Below are 25,376 nucleotides of genomic sequence, written 5' to 3'. Positions count from 1 at the left end.
GTGGCAGTAACAGGTCTCTCAGGACCCACAGCCTTCAAGCCCGAAGTGCTGTGCCTTGACGCCGACTTACTGGCATGCGGCGGAGTGTCTCAACATCTAGACGAGGACTTGTCCCTCGACGCTGAAGAATGCCTCGGCCTCTTCGACAGCGATCTCTATGTCGACGGCGAACATTCAGTCACCTGCTTCTTCCTGGAATCAGGGGAGGTGGAGGGACGCCGTTTTCAATGTTGCTTGCTGGAAAAGGGGGCTCTGGTGTCTCCGTGGCCACCCCCATAATGGCTTCTCTCCCTCTCCAGCTGGGCATGAAGCTTGATGCTCTCTCTGTCACGCAGAGTCCTTTTAGAAAACTTCTGGCAATGGTAACACTAGTGAGGGTTGTGTGAAGATGGAAGACACACACTACACACCGAGGGGCTCGATTCGGATTCTGGAAAAAGCGCTCCAATTAGCCGTATGGAGCGTTTTTCCCGTACGAATCGTACACCTTCAACGTCCCCGTACGAACGAGCAAGTACGATCCAAACCCAATGCGCCACTCCGTACGACTCGTATCAAACACCGTACAACTAGAAATTACATACGGATTGTCTCCGGGTGACGCTGTACGCTGCGTCTGTACGTAAACTGGCAGCCATTTCCGAACCAGGAAGTACGATCCGTGTTGACGACACTCCGTATGACTCTTTTGCTACGAGAGCTGTAAACAGCCGTACAACCTGAGTCCGGCCCGAACTGCACCCCGGTACGCGACATACACGACATGAACCCCCTCGAGTGTGTCATCCCAGCCCTGTACGCCTACGACCTCGTATATAGAAATCGACGACAGCGCAGACGGTGAGTACAACGTACCACAACAACGAAAGTACACCTGTGCGGTCCGCCACACGCCAGCGCATACCACCATTGCTACTGTGATGCGTGCCACCCATACGCCATCAACGTGTGGGGGGGGCATGGTGCGCCACACGCTAGCATATATCACTATTGAAATAGTGATACGTGCCGCACACACGTCTGAAATGTCGGGTACGGTGCGTCACATCTGAGTGGTGGTTGGCAAAGACCCCCAGAAGTGCCCATACATAGGAGAGGGGTGTGTACAGGACTCCCAGCAGTGCCCAGACATAGGAGAGGGGTGTGCACAGGACCCCAGCAATGCCCAGACATAGGAGAGGGGTGTGCACAGGACCCACAGCAGTGCCCAGACATAGCGGAGGGGTGTGTACAGGACCCCCAGCAGTGCCCAGACATAGGAGAGGGGTGTGCACAGGACCCCCAGCAGTGCACAGACACGACAGGGGTGGGTGGATATGACTCCCAGCAGTGCCCAGACATAGGAGAGGGGTGTGTAGAGGACCCCCAGCAGTGCCCAGACATAGGAGAGGGGTGTGTACAAGCCCCAGCAGTGCACAGACATGACAGGGATGGGTGGATATGACTCCCAGCAGTGCCCAGACAAAGGAGAGGGGTGTGTACAGGACCCCCAGCAGTGCCCGGTCATAGGAGAGGAGTGTGTACAGGACCCCCAGCAGTGCGCAGACATGACAGGTGTGGGTGGATATGACTCCCAGCAGTGCCCAGACATAGGGGAGGGGTGTGTACAGGACCCCCAGCAGTGCACAGACATGACGGGTGGGTGGATATGACACCCAGCAGTGCCCAGACATAGGAGAGGGGTGTGTACAGACCCCCAGCAGTGCCCAGACATAGGAGAGGGGTGTGTACAGGACCCCCAGCAGTGCACAGACATGACTGGGGTGGGTGGATATGACTCCCAGCAGTGCCCAGACATAGGAGAGGGGTGTGTACAGACCCCTAGCAGTGCCCAGACATAGGAGAGGGGTGTGTACAGGTCCCCCAGCAGTGACCAGACATAGGAGAGGGGTGTGTACAGGACCCCCAGCAGTGCACAGACATGACAGGGGTGGGTGGATATGACTCCCAGCAGTGCCCAGACACAGCAGAGGGGTGTGTACAGGACCCCCAGCAGTGCACAGACATGACAGGGGTGGGTGGATATGACTCCCAGCAGTGCCCAGACATGGGAGAGGGGTGTGTACAGACCCCCAGCAGTGCCCAGACATAGGAGAGGGGTGTGTACAGGACCCCCAGCAGTGCACAGACATGACTGGGGTGGGTGGATATGACTCCCAGTACTGCCCAGACATAGGAGAGGGGTGTGTACAGGACTCCCAGCAGTGCCCAGACATAGGAGAGGGGTGTGTACAGGCCCCCCAGCAGTGCACAGACATGACAGGGGTGGGTGGATATGACTCCCAGCAGTGCCCAGACATAGGAGAGGGGTGTGTACAGGACCCCTAGCAGTGCCCAGTCATAGGAGAGGGTGTGTACAGGACCCCCAGCAGTGCCCCGACATAGGAGAGAGGGGTGTGCACAGGACCCCCAGCAGTGCCCAGACATAGGAGAGGGGTGTGTACAGGACCCCCAGCAGTGCCCAGACATAGGAGAGGGGTGTGCACAGGACCCGCAGCAGTGCCCAGACATAGAAGAGGGGTGTGTAAAGGACCTCCAGCAGTGCCCAGACATAGGAGAGGGGTGTGTACAGGACCCCCAGCAGTGCACAGACATGACAGGGGTGGGTGGATATGCCTCCCAGCAGTGCCCAGACATAGGAGAGGGGTGTGTACAGACCCCCAGCAGTGCCCAGACATAGGAGAGGGGTGTGTACAGGTCCCCCAGCAGTGCCCAGACATAGGAGAGGGGTGTTTACAGGACCCCAGCAGTGCACAGACATAGGAGAGGGGTGTGCACAGGACCCCCAGCAGTGCCCAGACATAGCGGAGGGGTGTGTACAGGACCCCCAGCAGTGCCCAGACATAGGAGAGGGGTGTGCACAGGACCCCCAGCAGTGCACAGACATGACAGGGGTGGGTGGATATGACTCCCAGCAGTGCCCAGACATAGGGGAGGGGTGTGTAGAGGACCCCCAGCAGTGCCCAGACATAGGAGAGGGGTGTGCACAGGACCCGCAGCAGTGCCCAGACATAGGCGAGGGGTGTGTAAAGGACCTCCAGCAGTGCCCAGACATAGGAGAGGGTTGTGTACAGGACCCCCAGCAGTGCACAGACATGACAGGGGTGGGTGGATATGACTCCCAGAAGTGCCTAGACATAGGAGAGGGGTGTGTACAGGACACCCAGCAGTGTCCAGACATAGGGGAGGGGTGTGTATAGGACCCCCAGCAGTGCACAGACTTGACAGGGGTGGGTGGATATGACTCCCAGCAGTGCCCAGACATAGGAGAGGGGTGTGTACAGACCCCCAGCAGTGCCCAGACATAGGAGAGGGGTGTGTACAGGTCCCCCAGCAGTGCCCAGACATAGGAGAAGGGTGTGTACAGGACCCCCAGCAGTGCACAGACATGACAGGGGTGGGTGGATATGACTCCCAGCAGTGCCCAGACATAGGAGAGGGGTGTGTACAGGACACCCAGCAGTGCACAGACATGACAGGGGTGGGTGGATATGACTCCCAGCAGTGCCCAGACATAGAAGAGGGGTGTGTACAGCCCCCCAGCAGTGCCCAGACATAGGAGAGGGGTGTGTACAGGACCCCCAGCAGTGCACAGACATGACTGGGGTAGGTGGATATGACTCCCAGTAGTGCCCAGACATAGGAGAGGGGTGTGTCCAGGACTCCCAGCAGTGCCCAGACATAGGAGAGCGGTGTGTACAGGACCCCCAGCAGTGCACAGACATGACAGGGGTGAGTGGATATGACTCCCAGCAGTGCCCAGACATAGGAGAGGGGTGTGAACAGGACCCCCAGCAGTGCACAGACATAGGAGAGCGGTGTGCACAGGACCCCCAGCAGTGCCCAGACATAGGAGAGGGGTGTGTACAGGACCCCCAGCAGTGCCCAGACATAGGAGAGGGGTGTGCACAGGACCCCCAGCAGCGCCCAGACATGGGAGAGGGGTGTGCACAGGACCCCCAGCAGTGCCCAGACATAGGAGAGGGGTGTGTACAGGACCCCCAGGAGTGCCCGGACATAGGAGAGGGGTGTGTACAGGACCCCAAACGGTGCCCAGACATAGGAGAGGGGTGTGTACAGGACCCCCAGCAGTGCCCAGACATAGGAGAGGGGTGTTCACAGGACCTGCAGCAGTGCCCAGACATAGGAGAGGGGTGTGTAAAGGACCCGAGCAGGGCCCAGACATAGGAGAGGGGTGTGTACAGGACCCCCAGCAGTTCACAGACATGACAGGGGTGGGTGGATATGACTCCCAGCAGTGCCTAGACATAGGAGAGGGGTGTGTACAGGATCCCTAGCAGTGCCCAGACATAGGGGAGGGGTGTGTACAGGACCCCCAGCAGTGCACAGACTTGACAGGGGTGGGTGGATATGACTCCTAGCAGTGCCTAGACATATGAGAAGGGTTTGTACAGGACCCCCAGCAGTGCACAGACATGACAGGGGTGGGTGGATATGACTCCCAGCAGTGCCCAGACATAGGAAAGGGGTGTGTGTACAGGTCCCCCAGCAGTGCCCAGACATAGGAGAGGGGTGTGCACAGGACCCCCGGCAGTGCCTAGACATAGGAGAGGGGTGTGTACAGGACCCCCAGCAGTGCCCAGACATAGGAGGGGGGTGTGCACAGGACCCCCAGCAGTGCCCAGACATAGGAGAGGGGTGTGCACAGGACCCCCAGCAGTGCACAGACATAGGAGAGGGGTGTGCAGAGGACCCCCAGCAGTGCACCGACATAGGAGAGGGGTGTGTACAGGACCCTCAGCAGTGCCCAGACATAGGAGAGGGGTGTGCACAGGACCCCCAGCAGTGCCCAGACATAGGAGAGGGGTATGTACAGGACCCCCAGCAGTGCCCAGACATAGGAGAGGGTAGTGTACAGGACCCCCAGCAGTGCACAGACATAGGAGAGGGGTGTGCACAGGACCAAAGCAGTGCCCAGACATAGGAGAGGGGTGTGTACAGGACCCCCAGCAGTGCCCAGACCTAGGAGAGGGGTGTGCACAGGACCCCCATCAGTGCCCAGCCATAGGAGAGGGGTGTGCACAGGACCCCCAGCAGTGCCCAGACATAGGAGAGTGGTGTCCAGGACCCCCAGCAGTGCCCAGACATAGGAGAGGGGTGTGCACAGGACCCCCAGCAGTGCCCAGACATAGGAGAGGGGTGTGCACAGGACCCCCAGCAGTGCCCAGGCATAGGAGAAGGGTGTGTACAGGACCCCCAGCAGTGCCCAGACATAGGAGAGGGGTGTGCACAGGACCCCCAGCAGTTCACAGACATGACAGGAGTGGGTGGATATGACTCCCAGCAGTGCCCAGACATAGGGGTGTGCATGTCCAACAGCAAACCTTAAGTACATGCCTGTATGTGTACATCCCTAACTGGGAACACTCATAATAGTTGCATAGCAACACATCACACACAGCAGTGACCTACTCCACGGAGAATGGTATCCTGTCACACACTGTGTGACACACCACATGTGGGTGTATTGTCAGATCGCACATGTATATCCACCCGTCTAATTCGCTGGCATCCCCCCCCCCATCCTGACTCAATAGTGTGCAGTCATGTAACAGACCACCAAACAAATGAAGCACAAATGTAATAATAAAGTGTCATGTACATTCCGGACATGATGTGAATGTCCAGGTGGTGCAACATGTACTCCCTCATGGATGTAACAGGGTAGAAATCCCCTAGATACAAAGAAACAAATTCTATTTTGTGTGTCCAAAGATCAGAAATGTACAATCTGAATCATAATGTCAAGGCTGATAACATTGTCATGCATAGTCTGATAAAGTATGATGATCTCCCTGAAGGCATTACTACATACTACAAACCCAAGCACAGTGAGTGGCATGGATAGCACTGACCAATTATCTGAATTCATCTGTGAGCAGGCATGGCCATTGATGAAGGGAAGGTACAAATCTATAGGGAATCAACAGAAACGTCATCACCACTAATGTGTAACTGTCCGTAGTGAACATCACATTTTGGGACAATGTCTGCATGCAAACTGCAGACACACCAATCTAGATAGTTTGATAGTTTGATGCAACTTTGGGATTGCTCAAACATACCATGGTCCAGCTCATTACCATCAGGAAATAGACATATGTTACAGTAAGCAAATATGAACATCACAACAACTCGTAGGCACACAGCAGTCAAAGCAATGTCCTGAAATGCAAAAGTTCAGAATGAAAAATGAAAAGCTTTATTCAGCGCCACAATTGAAAAAATGAAAGAATGAGTCCAGGCTCACAGAAGGCCAATGGCCAGTCCAAATAAAGTCCCCAACAGTGGTGGTGTAATGGATGTTGTCACACCCAAACTTGCCTGCACATCAAGATCAGATGTCTGTAGAAACATGGGGGGCATCATCGGGGTAATTGTCCGGCACCGCAGGGACAGGAGATGGAAGGGCAGGTGTAGTGGGTGCAGGTGGAGTGGAATCCTCCACAGTGTTTGGTGCAGCGCCAAAGGATGACAAATATTCTGCGCTGCACACTGCTGCCAGTTCTGACAAACTACCACCTGAACCCGGGGACACAATGGGGGTGGAGGTAGAGGGCTGTGAGTCAGGTGTTGTGTGTCTGTGGATGCGTGTGAGGCGTCTGGCTCCTCTCCCTGTGGGTGTGCCTACATCCCCTTGAGATTGGGTGCGTGGAGATTTGCGTTTTGTCTGCCGTGTGGGTGTGCTGGGTGTGTCTGTTGTGGTGTCTGACCTGTGGCGTCTGCGTGTAACTTGGACAGGTATGGGAGGGGGTGATTTGGATGGGTCAGAAGGAGTGGGGGGGGCTGATGCTGCAGGATGGACAGTGCTGCCGTCAGTGATGACTTTATGGCTGCCAAACTCCGAATTTGGCCAGACATGGCTGCTGACATGCCCTCCATGTATGACAACAACTGGGTCATGATGTGTGTTTGGCCATGGAGGGCAGTCAGCATCGATGTCTGACCAAGTTGTATCTGCCGGAGCAGGTCCACAGACTCAGCACTGAGGCGCAGCAGGGGAGACAGGGGCAGGGGCTGCGGTGCCGGGAACAAAGGAGACAAGGGGGGTAGCACGGACCCGAGGGACCCTAACAACTTGGAGGGTGGAGATGCAAAGTTGTTGCAGATGGCATAGCTGCATATTGCCCCTCCTCCTGGGAGTCAGAATCCGAGCCGTCCGCATGGTAAGAGGTGTCGTGCTCATGACGTCCAGCCGCCTGACTCCCCTCACCCTCTGTGCCACTGTCTCCCTCCGACTCCTCAAAGCTGGTGGCACTGTTGCTGGGTCCCCCTATCCGGTCCGTGCCTGTGTCTCCTCCAGATTGTTGTGATGATGCTGTTGACAAGGAGAAAAATACAAATATATCAGTCGCCTGTACACATCAGACATATCTGCAAAAAATTATTTTGTGGACTTTTCTAATCATGGCATGCATCATGAGGCACATGCCACATAACTGAGCACATATATAAGTCTACTAATGCACAATTGTAATAGACACAACGCTCATTGTATACAAAGATACAAGTAACAGACAAGGCCACCACTTGTATGAGAGTCACAATGACGAGCCACTGCCTGTCAACAGAATAGGTGTTGATCAATCACCGTTCAGTTGCCCACTCTGCCACCCAAGTCCAGACATGGTCATGTTCAAATCTGTTTGACCCTGTGCCACATGGGAACAGTCCTGCCCGAACTGCCATGTGATGTCATCCCTGGACCTGAAACAAGTTTTCACTCACCTCTCACTGGCATCACAGCTGACTACAGCCAGGCCTGTGTGAAACACAGATGTGTATACAGACAAGCATGGCTGAAGACGGCTGTAATGCCAGAAAGTGGTTCCAATAACCTTGTTCCCAGTCCAGGAAAGGCATGGCGTGACAATAATGGCTGGACTGTTCCCATGAGGCACATGGACAGACAGGTTTGCAGATGACCATGTTTGAACTTGGGGGGGCAGAGTGGGCAACAGAGAGGTGATGGATAAAACCCTGACCTGTTGACTCTGTGTGAGTATATGATTGGTAGAGAGGCTCCCTCCATCCTCACACACTGTAGTGACACTCCGCACAGGGGCAACTATCACCACACCATACAGTTGCTAGCACAGAACACACACTGGCTGTCAATTGAAGTTGGACACATGTCCAAAATTCCGAAAATGACAAAGCTAATGTGCCTACAATTGTGAATGTGAAAAACATTGATGCATTCTTGACACACCCGCAACCACATGGGAAATCTGAATACTTTAGTGTGCACACCAAGAAAATACTGTGTTGCACCACCAATCCATACATGTAGCAATAAACGATGTGGAAAAATCATCTCTGGGAGCCAATTGCATCACCTGTAAATCCAACAATGACTGCATTGTCCGGCAGCACAGGCTAAGTGCACAATGACAATTTCACATCAGAAATAACATGCACAGCACACCACTGATAAGGCCAAACGGGCAGGCCCATCACACCTCCCATGCACAACACCCCAATCACTCCGTCAATGTGAGCGATACAGCTCAAGTAGTGAGAACTCATAATCTGGGTATCAATAACTGGGCAGATATATCAAGTAAGGTCACATTGTGTGGCTGCCCATCAATATTACTTACAACCAACCTGCAACATTTCCTGTGAATATGCACACACGCACTGCCCAGTGGGAGTATGCACTAGCAAAATTCTGTATATGTGGACAATATGCACTTGTAGCTAACACATGAGAAGTACAAAGTATACCAGGGACAAAGGCCACTGAGGCAGACCCCTGCTGAACTCCATGTAGAGACTTGTGATCAGTGCCAACATATCATGAAGGCCAAACACAGTGCACATGTAGTGCAACAGTTAAGGTACAAACACGTGTCACAGACCTCCCTCCGACATGATGATGTCATAAGCAATATGCATACTAATACATTGCACCCTAGGTGGACATGCGCAAAAATGAAAGACCCAAACCAGGGGATAAATGTGGAGGAGGGGAAGGGATGTAAAACAGCATCTGCTGAATATGGGGCATTTAAATGACAATGCATAAAGTGCCTGTCTGACCACCTTACCCCAAATGTGGGAGTGTTACCAGGCTTCGGAGCACTGCAGGTAGCATGTGACACACAACAAACAGACATGTACCTACCCCCTCCTTGCTGCTGTCCCTCCTGCAACTGCCTATGGAGGTCTGGGAAAACCACTTCCAGGACCATGCCGGCGTGGAGGTGACAGCTTCAGCTGGACACGGGCGATACGGCGGGTCCAGCACCGGATGTCCTGCCACCTCTTGCGGATGTTAGATATCAGCCAGATCTCCCCCTTCTCATAGGCAGATACCTGTCAGGAAGATAAAGTGAAACAACATCAGTACACCTGGTCCAAGTCTCAAAGACACACACTTGCACCACATTGACGATGACAACAGGGCATAGGATGCTGACCGGACTTGCATCATTGTCCATGTGAATGTGGCCTGTGAGCTAATACCAATGCACTACATGTCTTTAAAAGGCTAGAGATACCATAAGGGCTGCAAACCACTCACTGAGCATGGCACACACTGCACAAGATATGCTACTTCAGGGTGTTGGGCAGCACGTGACATGCTGTCACATATCCCAATACACCTAAGAACCCTCAGCAGACCACACATGCACACCCTGGCACAGATCATTTGCTTGTCATTGTCAACAGTGTATACAGCCTCTCTTTGCACATGTCACACTTTAGGAAGATGTGACACAGGCCTCATGCTAACTGTCCAAGTTATGCACACGTCACTGCATACTTGTCACATCAGATGGGTACAGCTGTGGCATACGTCATGCATCAGTGTTGCTAAACCGCACATACTCAATTAGCCAGGTGACAAAGAACATTCACACTCTTCAATGTCCATGACTTCAAACCATGCATTTGTCCAACATCCACCCAGGTGATGAATATCAATCATCAACAGTGAGTACATTCATCTGTCACTCTGGGGGGAACACTGTCACACCTCAGTAAATCATGCCACAAAAACATGCAAGGTGTGGTACAGCAGAAATTGCGATTCACATTGCATTGAAAGTCACAGTTAGCACAATGCAGGTGAGCAGTAAACACAATTTCACCACATCATTCACTGCATGGGAGATACCACAATGTACACAGCCGGCACTCACTCAAAACGACATTGCATCTCAGTTCCATTAATACACAATGGCTGTAGTGTCACACACACAACAGGTGCACAGTCCGAGGTAGTGCAGTCATCACTCACCTGATCCCCATACTGCTTGCTGTAGTTTGGCAGGAGGGCATCCAGCAGGGCCTTGTTCTCCTCCTCACTGAATGCAGGTGCCCTCTCCATGCTCAGCAAAATCAGGGTCGAGGGAATGCAGAGACAGCAGCAGTGTTGTCCACTCCAATGTTGTGCAGTCAAGTGCCCTCTCACAGCCACATGCAGCCTTAAATCAGTGCTGCAGAGGGGCTGTAAGCCCAAGGAGAACAGTGTGATAGGCCACATAACTTTGCATCCTATGTTTCATCCAATCCCATCACACATAAGGCCATGACACACATTTGCATGGTTTAAAAACTGAGCTTGAGCACCACAACAAATTTTGCAACATTGTATAGTTTTGTCCAACTGACTTTTACCAGAACAACTGTAGAACACACTCAAATCTCTGTTTCCTTGACAACTAGCCTGCATTCTGGGCATTCTATTCGTCCCGTAGATGTTCCTTATGTATTATCTGGAATCCCCACACAAGTACGGTGCGTTTTCCGGCGCAAATGCAACTTATACAATAGTGAAACGACCCGTACACACGCACGTACCATTGGGGTACGCTCTGCTCGCGTATGTGTACAATGCAATAGGGAGACGACCCGTACACATGCACGTACCATTGGGGTACGCTCTGCTCGCGTATGTCTACAATGCAATAGGGAGACGACCCGTACACGCACGTACCATTGGGGTACGCTCTGCTCGCGTATGTCTACAATGCAATAGGGAGACGACCCGTACACACGCACGTACCATTGGGGTACGCTCTGCTCACGTATGTCTACAATGCAATAGGGAGACGACCCGTACACACGCACGTACCATTGGGGTACTGGGTGTTTCACACGCTCTAGTGAATGCATGTGTACAGTGCATTCAACAAGCTCACGCATGGCACCATTACTATAGTGAGAACAGGAAACACATGGCAGGGATGTGGGTGTGGGGTCATCATGAGGATGTCCATGTAGGTGCTGGGCATGGCATACTTACATGAGCAGGCCCTAGGTGTGGCACACAGTTCTATAGCAGAGGGCATGTGATCTAGTGGCACAGTTGATGTGTGATGGGCTGTGGAGACATGACATTTGTGATGGCCCACTATGTTGTTCACATTACCTTCACACTCGTCACTTAAGTAACATCATGAACATGTTGTAATTCACATGAACACTGGGATGCCACACTCTTCAGTACGTGTGTATTTAACAAGGACCCCCTGAGGATATGAATCTTGTAATTCCTAGGTCAGGGAAAATAATACAATTGAGAAATAACAACCTAGGCAATTAATATTTAAAATCCCATAATGGTAAAAGGTAATAAGTAATGGACTACACTCTTCAGTACGGGCATCTGTCACATGATGCCAGGGACAGGGGCACTGTCTCACTTGACCAATTGACGCTCAGCATTACCCTGTGTGACAATGTAATGTGTGTGCCATGTAACAGATTGGACATGCTGTTTGTATCCAGTGAACGTAATCCTCTTTAGGTGCATCTGTGATGGGTCTGTGTTGTGATTGCAAGTGTCTCACATGTACGCACACAATGCCACAGGGGCATTTCTACTGCTCATGTGTGTGATGGCATCATAGAGCATTTGTCCACAGACATACAGATCTGCATTCTGAGAATGGGTGTGGTGTAGTTTAGTCATATGCACAAATCAGGCACAACATCACAGAAATTAAAAAAATATAGCACATGTGACGTGGGTGTGTTCCTTGCAGTCAGCTGTCTGGATGTGTTGACAACCTTCTCATGCAGGTCACGTGACGTGTGTCACTGACGTGAAACATTGTTCTGGTAACTCAGAGCAGACCAGCTGAACGTTTCAGTGCATGTCATGTCCATTTCACTGACAACTGGTGAATCAGTTTTGTTGTAGGGGTGCCAACTAGCTGGCATAAGTGTCCATGATGTATAGCCCACGGCACAATCTTTTTTCATTTGATGTGTTGAAGCAGTTTCGATTGTGCTATGTACATTGTAACTGTTGTATAATGATAGTTGTACACCTTTCTCCCCAAACATGTTCTGCAGGGCACCCCCTCTGCCAAGGCCGTTGCCTGACTTGGATGCCATGAGGGAACGTGATTGCATACGCCGCTACAGATTCACTCGCGAGTTGATTCAGAAGTTGACAGACAGGCTGGAACCACATCTCCAATCGCAACACAGGTATCCAACTGCGCTGACACCCAAGGTAAAGGTGATGGCAGCCCTACATTTCTTTGCCACAAGTACATTCCAATTCACCATAGCTGATGTTGGGGGGATGTCGCAGACAATGTTCAGCCGTGTACTACGTGATGTCTTAGCTGCTATGTTGGAGCACATTGATGAATTCATTAAGTTTTCTACTCCAGAAGAGTTGACCAATGTCAAGGGTGAATTCTATGCCCTGGGACACATGCCACATGTAATTGGGTCCATTGATGGGACACATGTTGGACTGGTGCCACCACAGGCTCAGGAGCAGGCCTTCTGTAGCAGGGGATCTCTGTGTATAGTCATAATCTAGTGAATAAGTCCCGCCCATGTGCGTGGACCCCGGCAATCAAAAATAATCTCTTAAGTTGTCAAGAAATGCAGAACTGCAAGACACTTAAGAGAAAATTAAAGACAAATAATGCAGCCTATACACACAGGCTACACTGTCCAGTACTTCAACTAGAAATTCCACCAAAAAAAACACACACAACACTGCCTGCCCAGTTTCTTCCATAGAGAAACTTGCCTCTACCAGTAAATAGCCTCTGGAATGATAGAGATGAAGGCATGGACAGACAAGCCCCATAGGCTGCCATTATGTGGCTTACAATAGGATACTGTGCCTTTAAGAAACTTTCCAGAACTTTCTCCCAGTATCCCAGAATGCACAGCAGGTCCCTTTTACTTTCAGTTCTTTTTTCCGGCTCCTGCTAACAGGACCCTGGCATTGAGCTCTCCCCTTTTTTCAAGGGTTTATTGGATTTAGTTCACTTTTTTGCTAAAAAGTATTTGAGAATATATTCCTTGGTGCTTTTCTTCTCTCCTGTGTGTTTGTCCAGGCTTTTAGGGCTCTAAAATGCCTGCTCTTTTCGACAAATGCCCAGTCTGTGGGAGGAAGAAGGCCAAGAGTGATCCACATGAGGTCTGCATTATCTGTCTCCCTGAGGCACATGTCCCTGAAGACTGCGACATCTGCCAGCACCTTTCAGCAAGGACCCTGAGGGAAAGGCTGAAGATTAGGCTTCAAGGCCTTGAAGAGAGACGACTGCAGGCTGCAGGTGGGTCTGGACAGGCTGGGAAGGTTCCCTCTGCCTCTGCTGAGGCCTCTGGGGGGCTCTCCAGAGGCAGGAAGACCAGCAAGCGGTCCCAGTCTCCGCCGGCGTCGATTGCCTCGACGACGGCGTAGAGAGGGATGACGACGAAGTGTTCCCCTTCTCCCCAGGGCTCCGGGTCGAGACGGCGTGAGTGATCTACGTCGAGGGGCCTGGTTCGGCTGCCGTCGAACCCACCGTCGACGGTGTCTTCATCGTCGTCGTCGACATTAGCGTCGAGCCATCGACGTCGAGGGAGGACAGACAGGCGTCGGCGAGATGACACCGCCGTTCGCCATCGAGAAGAAGGTCAACGACGAGGAGATGGTCGCCGACGAGGAGACGGTCGCCATCGAGGAGACGATCGCCGCCGAGAAGACGATCCGTCGAGAAGACGATCGCCGTCGAGAAGACGGTCGCCGTCGAGAAGACGGTCGCCGTCGAGGGGATCTTCGGCGTCAAAGACCTCGAGGAAGAGGACGGCGTCGAGGAGGAGTCGACGCTCGTCGTCGAGAAGAGACCGGTCGACGTCGCAGATGCGGCGTTCGACGTCGAGGAAGGATAGTTCGACGTCGCGGAGGCGACGTTCGACGCCTGAGTCAAGCGGCATCCGACACCGGAACAACGTCGTTCGGAGTCGTGGAGCAAGAGGTCAGCGTCGAGGAGTCGGTCGCACTCCCCGAAGCGGCGCAAAAGAGATTCTGGCGCCAGAAGTCACGCTGGGTCTGATGGAGGACGCCGGAGGCAGCGGTCACGTACTGGAGGGGCTGATTCGCAGTCCCCTCCTCCGAAGGGGTCACCGGGCTCGGTGTACTCAGTGGTATATACACCACCCCCGCCAAAGTCTCCGTCTCCGCCTCCTCCTATACCGAAGGAGAATCCTCCCATCAACCCTCCTCTACCATCAGGACAGCCACCTCCACCGCTTCCACCGCATGGGCCCGCCCCTCGGTCGGTAATACCGCCGGTCCCTCCACCGAGATCCGCTTCGCTACCGCCTCTTCCTACTCCGCCTAAGGGGACTCCAAAAACCCGTCCCCGGGATAAGCTATGGAAGACGCCTCCAAAGAAGCCTGCGGAGCGCCCACGGACAGGGAGATCACGCTCTCGTTCCCGGAAGAGGGAGCGATCGTGTAACAGGTCGTCCACGCGGTCGAGACAACGCCATAGGAGGCACAGATCTCGCTCACGCACGAGGTCCTCAGGAACCAGGGACCTCTCCCCGAAGTTGTCGGGATCACCGGATACAAGGGTGTCCCCGGTTGATGACTTGGTGGCCTTCCATGATGTCCTTCTGCGAGGCGCTGCCAAATTGGGCATATCCTTGACGGTGCCCACGCCTAAGACGTCTGTCATCTTCAAAACACTGCACCATAAACACCTGTCTCGTCCTCTACTACCTTTGGTACTGGGCCTGGAGGAACCGGCCAAGGACCTTTTCCTCACCCCATGCGGTGACTAAGGCGGCTCCATCGAGATTGCAGAAAAAGTACCGGGCTCCCGATTCGGACCGGCTTTTCTACGGGTGGACCCTCCTCCGGATTCAGTGATTGTGACGGCGGCCCACAAACAGCATGCCACCACCCCGTCGTCTACAGTTCCCCCGGATAAAGAATCTAAGCGGATAGATTCAGCGGGAAGGAAGATGTGTGGAACATCAACAACCTCTATGAAGGCTGCGAGTGCCACAGCTCTGTTGGGTCGCTACGACCGCTCCCTATGGGAGTCCCTTCAGCAGTTCGCAGAACACTTGCCTCGCAAAAAGAGGGAGGATTTCCAGAAAGTGCTGAACGAGGGGATGCTGGTAGCTAATCAAATTATCAGCGCTGCGGCAGATTCATCCCTATTAGCGGCACATGGCTTTTGCCATGGAATTAACCAGAGAAGACACGCCTGGCTCCGCCTTACGTCGCTAAAACCAGACGCGCAACAGAGGGTGGCCAACCTCCCATTCTCTGGCAAACCCTCTTTGGGAAGCATGCGGATGACGAAATGGCCCGCATGAAGGCGGAGGCTGAGACACTCACGGCTGTGGGTCTGGAGAAGCCAAAAGAAACGAAGAAATCGTACCGCCCATTCCAACGGCGGTTCGGTGGACAGGGCAGAGGACGTGGCCAAGCTTCGGGACAACCATTACAAGAATGGGGTAGCCCATAAGGTATGGACCTGGGTGACTATAATTATAAACAAACAGTGGTCCTGAACCTATAGATTACAATATTTGATCTAATCAATGATGAATCAGTATTTAAGTAAGGAGCAACAATGATCAGTCTGCTATATGAAACTCAAAAAGGCTGTATTATCTTGAGAGAAACCTTACACCACGATTAAAGAAAATATATTCCTATTTTATTTTTCTGTATATATATTTTTTACAATATTTTTTATGTCAATAAAAACACATAGGTTGCCCCAAGACAGGAGCGTGCAAAGAAAAGAGGTGATCCAGAAAATGAAAATAAGTGAAGGGGGAAGGAAATACACAGTGGTGATTAAGAGATAGTTTGCATCATTTTTACAATCAATGACGGACATAAAATTTGCCGTATTGAACACCTGGCCAAAAACGTAGTTTATATTATTGTGATCAAAAACATTGTAATACATAAGCCTAAATATCCTCAATTTTGCACAGTATACAATGCTAATGAACAATTGGTCCAAGGTATGTGTATTGGAGGTGTCGACGTTTCGACTCGACTTATTCCCAACCGGTGAGTTGGACCTGGGGATTGCGAGTCTTCATCAGGACTGAGAGCAAACGGGGCAACCAAGGGATATTGAATAGCCCTAAAAAAGAGGAATTAAGGAAATTACTATCCGTGGTGAAGATTGAAGCCTATCCCCCACATGGGGTATGGCAGTTTCTCTTACCCTTAGAGCAAGCGATGTGGGTAGATCCAAGTTTACCACATCTCAACAGGTATCCTGTAGGAACAAATTGAAATCCAGATTGTATCTAGATCAACTAGTATGCAATTCGCCAATAATTACTACCGTGACAGAGGCATCATTTTACCTTGAGTTCATATCTTGGTCCATGTCAGGGATACGCAACTTCATAATGACATGGTGAAAGGGTACCTAGAATTAATTAAGGTGACATCAGTATACCATGTACAAACTAACTGATAGGTACCAATGTATTCCCATCCAGGGAGGTGTCAATTACCTTATAGCTGTGAAATCAATCAATGTACCCAGTTCGGTAATTTGCGAACTTCCACTCCGGGATTCAAAAACGCTATAAAGTTAAAGTACAATGGTCGAGAAACTTAAAAGACTTAGAAAGCTTACCTGGATTAAAATGTACTGTTTTCCAGGTAAGCTAATGACAGAGATACTCCTACTCGTTTTTTGAAAGGAGCTGTGTTGAGGGAGACACAAAAATCACGGAATTCAGGTCTCAATTGGAGTAAAAGCGTGGTTGTGTGTAAAGTGACCAAAAGGTTTGAGAGAATCTACACCTACCCGCTATTTTGGAGAAATCATCGTATACATCCGAGCCTCACGGTGCTTCCGGATGTCCAGGCAAGCTAGTGTCAAGGATACTCCTACTCGTTTTGGGGAGCTGTGTAGACAGAGACACAAAAGGACTTAATTCAGGTCTCGATCGGGATGAAGGAGTGGTGGTATATTAGTCGATCAAGGGTGATCTCCACCTACCCGCTGTTCCGATGGAAAAAATCGTCTACATCCGAGCCTCACGGTGCTGCAGGATGCCGTCGGTGAACGCTATTCTCCTTCCGCGTTGGTAAATACCCAGACTGCCTCGCACAGCCTACATAGAAAGAGGACTAGTTTTTTGGTGCGCTTAGAATACATTGCTACGTTCTTCCACCTGATTGAAAATTATAAATAACAATGTATGGATAAAACGCGTTATGTTTGGATGTACGAGCTGCTAAATCGCCTCGGATGTAGAAACGACGATGTCTGTAATTCGATGATATTTTTGAAAAAACAGGGGCGATATTTTCAACGACCGCCGTAATTACTCAAATTGTTGGTTTACCACTAAGGGTAAATACTGAAACCATTCGAAAGAAAAATACGAAGGGAACTTGTATGGTGGGCTCGATTCATTTATAAAGAATGTTCAACTTCGTGCTGCTGGGTAAAGATAGACAAAGGACCAAGTGATGTAATGTGGACCTTCGAAATGTCTTGGGTGCTATAGATTCACGAAACATGTTGGCACATAGGATAGACAAGGTGAACAGATACATGTACAACAAAGTATTGCCTTGGCTGCATGAGTATTTTTTTTTTTAAATAAAATTCATACCATGATGTACAGTAGGATATTACTTATGACACAGTGACAGAGCTACAAAAATGGCTACTATTTCATAAATTATCAACTCATGTAACCCATGATGAACAACTAGATGTTACTTATAAAGTAGTAACAGGGAACTCTCATAACTACATCAATAGTGTTTCTTTCATGGATAGTGTTAATAACATAGTACAATCTTTTGAAGTTGTTGAGAAACATTACAAAACATATCACCGCATACTGAGATGTATTCATGTACCCAACAGTGCCACTTGTTTGTTCATTTCCTCAAGCTCATTCAGCCCCTTATTGACAGTGTTAAGAGTGTATATCCATTTGCACTCTCTTCTATTTAAGATGTTGTGTAGGTCACCTCCTCTAGGGTTAGCTGTTATTTTTTCAATGACCCACCACCGTAGGCTGTTCTCGGGGTGTTCAAATCTGCTGAAATGATCAACCAGAGGTGCACCCTGGACTTTGCACCTTATGCGGCTCATGTGTTGCAGGATCCGACATTTTATTTTTTGTGTGGTCTGACCCACATACAGAAAACCGCACGGGCATGAAACCGCATAGATTACCCAAGATGTGTTACAGTTGGTGTTTGGGTGAGCTTATATGTCCGCTCATTATGATCAAATTTGTTACACTCTAGTGTGAGGGGGCAAGCCTTACAACTCCCACATTTTCTGTGGCCTTCTACCGGTGACGCACCCCAGATCGTCGGTTGACTCAAAGGTAGTTTCTGTGGTAAGAGTGCTTTCACCAAGTGGTCCCGGATATTTCTGCCCTTACGAAATGCATGTAAGGGTTGTGGGATACCACCCAATTCACCACTGATTAAATGCCAATGGCGATTTATGCATTTTTTTAATGGTGTTACTTTTGGTGTTGAATGTCGTAACACAAACCAGCCTGTCTTCCTTAGGTTTTTGAGTGGTGTGAAGTAAATGCTCTCGATGGTTATGCCAGGCCCGTTTTCTGGCTTTGTTAAGGAGCCTAATGGTATAACCACGCTCACTCAATCTCGACATCAGGGTCGCGGATTCCTCTAGGTAATCGTCCTTTCTGAAGCAATTTCGACGCACCCTCAGGAATTGCCCAAAGGGCAAATTGTCCCTGAGATTGCGTGGATGGTGACTCGTATACCTGAGGAGGGTATTTCGCTCACTGCTTTTCCTATGCAAAGTGGTGTACAGCTTTCCATCTGCAGTTTTAATTTTTAAATCCAGAAAATTAATGGGCAGTGAATCAGATTCCAAAGTGAATTGGATATTATTGGAGCAGGTGTTAATCCAATTATGGAAGTCCCTAAGTTCAGAGTCACCACCATGCCAGATCAAAAGAACGTCATCAATATACCTTACCCACAATAAAATATTATTGAGGTAAGGATTATATTGATTTTGAACAAATCTGCTTTCGTATTCACTCATATAAATGATGGCAAGATTCGGAGCAAAGCTCGCCCCCGTGGCTACTCCGCTTGTTTGAATGTAATATTCATTTTGGAAAACAAAGAAGTTTTTAGTCATTGCAATTTCCAAAAGTCGAACTATGAAATCCGTCGGTACTACAGTGAAGTAGTGTGGCTCACTGGTTAGAGGCGGCAGACCCGAGAGCAGAGGACGGCCCGGGACCAGGGTTCGATTCCCGGCGCGGCAGGTTTCTGGACCAGGGTCAGCGGACTCGATAATTCTCTCGCCTCGGTGCCCACTCTGATCAGCGATCACACTCGGCAACTCTGGGCATTAGCTTGCCTCATCTTCACTAACGGCCCCACCAGACCGCCGGGGATGCCTGGTCTCACCCTGGAGATACCCATTAAGGGACCATCTCTCAGGGAAGCCAGGAAGGGTTTCGCAGCGGTCGAAGCGCCTTGGGACCCTACGGGTAAGTAGTGCGCTAAATAAATGCCTATACATTTACATACATTTACTCTGTGAGGGGCAGTTCTCATATTGAGGGCACGTTCTACACAGGACAATGCCTCATTTTGAGGGATATTTGTGTATAAGGATGCGATATCCATCGCAGCCAATATACACGTGTTGTGGTCATAATTGAAGCCTTCCACCAATTGAATGGTATGTGCGGTGTCCCGTACATATGTAGGAGTCGCCGTGGCTATGGGCTTCAGAAACACATCGATATACTTACATACCGGCTCCAAAAGGGACCCGCACCCTGAAATTATAGGTCTTCCCGGGGGGTCTTCTAATCTTTTGTGCACCTTAGGGAGCGTATATATAGTCGGTGTTCTTGGGTTCTTATTATTTAAAAACTCATATTCGTGTTTGTTAATAATCCCCTGCTCGAAACGTCGACACCTCCAATACACATACCTTGGACCAATTGTTCATCAGCATTGTATACTGTGCAAAATTGAGGATATTTAGGCTTATGTATTACAATGTTTTTGATCACAATAATATAAACTACGTTTTTGGCCAGGTGTTCAATACGGCGAATTTTATGTCCGTCATTGATTGTAAAAATGATGCAAACTATCTCTTAATCACCACTGTGTATTTCCTTCCCCCTTCACTTATTTTCATTTTCTGGATCACCTCTTTTCTTTGCACGCTCCTGTCTTGGGGCAACCTATGTGTTTTTATTGACATAAAAAATATTGTAAAAAATATATATACAGAAAAATAAAATAGGAATATATTTTCTTTAATCGTGGTGTAAGGTTTCTCTCAAGATAATACAGCCTTTTTGAGTTCCATATAGCAGACTGATCATTGTTGCTCCTTACTTAAATACTGATTCATCATTGATTAGATCAAATATTGTAATCTATAGGTTCAGGACCACTGTTTGTTTATAATTATAGTCACCCAGGTCCATACCTTATGGGCTACCCCATTCTTGTAATGGTTACCTTTGTGCAGCATGACTGCGAGGGTTGTTTCTGTCTCTATGTTTTGTCTTAAAGTTTTCTGCTAATGTGTTACAATCTGTCACCAAAAAACTGCTAAATAGTTTAATATACTTACCAGACTATGTCCGAGAAAGAAACCCTCACATATAGTGAAGACTATATTAATAAACTCTTAGAAGAAGAGGGAGGGGGGACTCTCATAGCTGGTAGTGCAGTCTCTGGTGACCTATCTCTTAATGAAAAAATATCAAAATTAGAGAGACTCGAAAAAAAGTTAATAAGAACCAGACTGCATGGCCACACACTGGCCAAATATCTACGATCAAACGTAATTCCCATTGGTCTCCAAGTAAAAAACGAACCTGCAATTTTCCTGGAAAATCCGAAATTTAAGGAGAACTTCAGCTTTGTGTCCAACACGTGTTCCAGACATTGGATGGTGTTGGGCATAGAGACTGCTGTTGAAGAAGTCGAGAGACTAACAAGGGAAATAGCAGACTTACGTAAAGAGATCATTGATGATAAGGCCCTAGTGAATGCCAAAGAAGCCCTAGACAGGCTAGAAAAAACTATAAAGGATTTTGAAATATACACACAAGGTATCAAATTGGAAAAAGTGACAAAAGACATAAAAGCCTACGACAAAAAGATCACGTACCCTTACCTCCAGGAGGGATATTTTGAAAAAGACCAACGGGGAGGTTGGTCTAGTAGGGGGAGACGTGGTTATAGGAGGTATAATACCTTCTCTGGTTCATCAGCAGACAGTGGTTCAGACAGTGACTCAGAACGCCCCAGTACGAGTACTGGCTCAACAACTAATCACCCCCCTCATAACCAAAACTACCCAGAACAACAGCCTTTTTTAGAGGAAGACCAATGGTGGGGTTCATCTACGAGAGGCCGTCCCTGGGGGAGGCCCAGGGGCTCGAGATCTCGCCTGTGGAACAGAGGAGCGGGACGGGGCAAAAAACAAACCCACTTCCAACAGAACTCCCACGGGGAAATCAACACGAGAAGGCAACAATACAAATGGTGAGAAATGAACCAGATAATCCTATAATCAACATATCTGATTATCAATTATCACCTATTGAACAACAGGTCCTATCAAAGGGACTGTCTTTTGTCCCGACCAATATGCCTAATGATTTCAACCTCAGAGTTGAATTGCAACAATTTTTTCGAAAAATTCGCCTTAGGCATTATTTCCAAAAAATCCCACTTAACCCTACATTCTCAGGTAGTGGATTACGACCACCTTCAAAGTTTGACCCTCCCACACACTTGATTGATAATAAGATACTGGCCTATGAACAAGTAGTGTTAAGGGATATCAATGAGACCTTAACCACAAGGCAGTATGTTCCATACAATATAAGTCGTGACGAAAAGACTGCTCTACAATCCTTCAAAAACAACAGTAATATCGTCATAAAGCCCGCCGATAAAGGCGGAGCTATTGTTGTACAGAACTTGGAGAGTTACAAATCTGAAATCTATACACAATTGGGTAAACCAGGAAATTATGTACATTTGAGAAAAGATCCAACTAAAACCATCAGTGATTCCATTCAAAAATTGACTAAAGGAGCATTGGAGCAGGGGATTATTAACAAACACGAATATGAGTTTTTAAATAATAAGATCCCAAGAACACCGACTATATATACGCTCCCTAAGGTGCACAAAAGATTAGAAGACCCCCGGGAAGACCTATAATTTCAGGGTGCGGGTCCCTTTTGGAGCCGTTATGTAAGTATATCGATGTGTTTCTGAAGCCCATAGCCACAGCGACTCCTACATATGTACGGGACACCGCACATACCATTCAATTGGTGGAAGGCTTCAATTATGACCACAACACGTGTATATTGGCTGCGATGGATATCGCATCCTTATACACAAACATCCCTCAAAATGAGGCATTGTCCTGTGTAGAACGTGCCCTCAATATGAGAACTGCCCCTCACAGAGTACCGACGGATTTCATTGTTCGACTTTTGGAAATTGCAATGACTAAAAACTTCTTTGTTTTCCAAAATGAATATTACATTCAAACAAGCGGAGTAGCCATGGGGGCGAGCTTTGCTCCGAATCTTGCCATCATTTATATGAGTGAATACGAAAGCAGATTTGTTCAAAATCAATATAATCCTTACCTCAATAATATTTTATTGTGGGTAAGGTATATTGATGACGTTCTTTTGATCTGGCATGGTGGTGACTCTGAACTTAGGGACTTCCATAATTGGATTAACACCTGCTCCAATAATATCCAATTCACTTTGGAATCTGATTCACTGTCCATTAATTTTCTGGATTTAAAAATTAAAACTGCAGATGGAAAGCTGTACACCACTTTGCATAGAAAAAGCAGTGAGCGAAATACCCTCCTCAGGTATACGAGTCACCATCCACGCAATCTCAGGGACAATTTGCCCTTTGGGCAATTCCTGAGGGTGCGTCGAAATTGCTTCAGAACGGACGATTACCTAGAGGAATCCGCGACCCTGATGTCGAGATTGAGTGAGCGTGGTTATCCCATTAGGCTCCTTAAAAAAGCCAGAAAACGGGCCTGGCATAACCATCGAGAGCATTTACTTCACACCACTCAAAAACCTAAGGAAGACAGGCTGGTTTGTGTTACGACATTCAACACCAAAAGTAACACCATTAAAAAAAGCATAAATCGCCATTGGCATTTAATCAGTGGTGAATTGGGTGGTATCCCACAACCCTTACATGCATTTCGTAAGGGCAGAAATATCCGGGACCACTTGGTGAAAGCACTCTTACCACAGAAACTACCTTTGAGTCAACCGACGATCTGGGGTGCGTCACCGGTAGAAGGCCACAGAAAATGTGGGAGTTGTAAGGCTTGCCCCCTCACACTAGAGTGTAACACATTTGATCATAATGAGCGGACATATAAGCTCACCCAACACACCAACTGTAACACATCTTGGGTAATCTATGCGGTTTCATGCCCGTGCGGTTTTCTGTATGTGGGTCAGACCACACAAAAAATAAAATGTTGGATCCTGCAACACATGAGCCGCATAAGGTGCAAAGTCCAGGGTGCACCTCTGGTTGATCATTTCAGCAGATTTGAACACCCCGAGAACAGCCTACGGTGGTGGGTCATTGAAAAAATAACAGCTAACCCTAGAGGAGGTGACCTACACAACATCTTAAATAGAAGAGAGTGCAAATGGATATGCACTCTTAACACTGTCAATAAGGGGCTGAATGAGCTTGAGGAAATGAACAAACAAGTGGCACTGTTGGGTACATGAATACATCTCAGTATGCGGTGATATGTTTTGTAATGTTTCTCAACAACTTCAAAAGATTGTACTATGTTATTAACACTATCCATGAAAGAAACACTATTGATGTAGGTATGAGAGTTCCGTGTTACTACTTTATAAGTAACATCTAGTTGTTCATCATGGGTTACATGAGTTGATAATTTATGAAATAGTAGCCATTTTTGTAGCTCTGTCACTGTGTCATAAGTAATATCCTACTGTACATCATGGTATGAATTTTATTTAAAAAAAAAAAATTACTCATGCAGCCAAGGCAATACTTTGTTGTACATGTATCTGTTCACCTTGTCTATCCTATGTGCCAACATGTTTCGTGAATCTATAGCACCCAAGACATTTCGAAGGTCCACATTACATCACTTGATCCTTTGTCTATCTTTACCCAGCAGCACGTAGTTGAACATTCTTTATAAATGAATCGAGCCCACCATACAAGTTCCCTTCGTATTTTTCTTTCGAATGGTTTCAGTATTTACCCTTAGTGGTAAACCAACAATTTGAGTAATTACGGCGGTCTGTTGAAAATATCGCCCCTGTTTTTTCAAAAATATCATCGAATTACAGACATCGCCGTTTCTAAATACGAGGCGATTTAGCAGCTCGCACATCCAAACATAACACGTTTTATCCATACATTGTTATTTATAATTTTCAATCAGGTGGAAGAACGTAGCAATGTATTCTAAGCGCACCAAAAAACTAGTCCTCTCTCTATGTAGGCTGTGCGAGGCAGTCTGGGTATTTACCAACGCGGAAGGAGAATAGAGTTCACCGACGGCATCCTGCAGCACCGTGAGGCTCGGATGTAGACGATTTTTTCCATCGGAACAGCGGGTAGGTGGAGATCACCCTTGATCGACTAATATACCACCACTCCTTCATCCCGATCGAGATCTGAATTAAGTCCTTTTGTGTCTCTGTCTACACAGCTCCCCAAAACGAGTAGGCGTATCCTTGACACTAGCTTGCCTGGAGATCCGGAAGCACTGTGAGGCTCGGATGTATACGATGATTTCTCCAAAATAGCGGGTAGGTGTAGATCCTCTCAAACCTTTTGGTCACTTTACACACAACCACGCTTTTACTCCGATTGAGACCTGAATTCCGTGATTTTTGTGTCTCCCTCAACACAGCTCCTTTCAAAAAACGAGTAGGAGTATCTCTGTCATTAGCTTACCTGGAAAACAGTACATTTTAATCCAGGTAAGCTTTCTAAGTCTTTTAAGTTTCTCGACCATTGTACTTTAATGAATCTTGTAAAATCCAACATAGTG

This window comes from Lissotriton vulgaris, chromosome 3_1 (genome assembly GCF_964263255.1).
Source record: "Lissotriton vulgaris chromosome 3_1, aLisVul1.2, whole genome shotgun sequence".
NCBI classification, from domain to species: Eukaryota; Metazoa; Chordata; class Amphibia; order Caudata; family Salamandridae; genus Lissotriton; species Lissotriton vulgaris.
The sequence above is the reverse complement of the archived record's forward strand: the minus strand, read 5'-3'. Positions refer to the sequence as shown.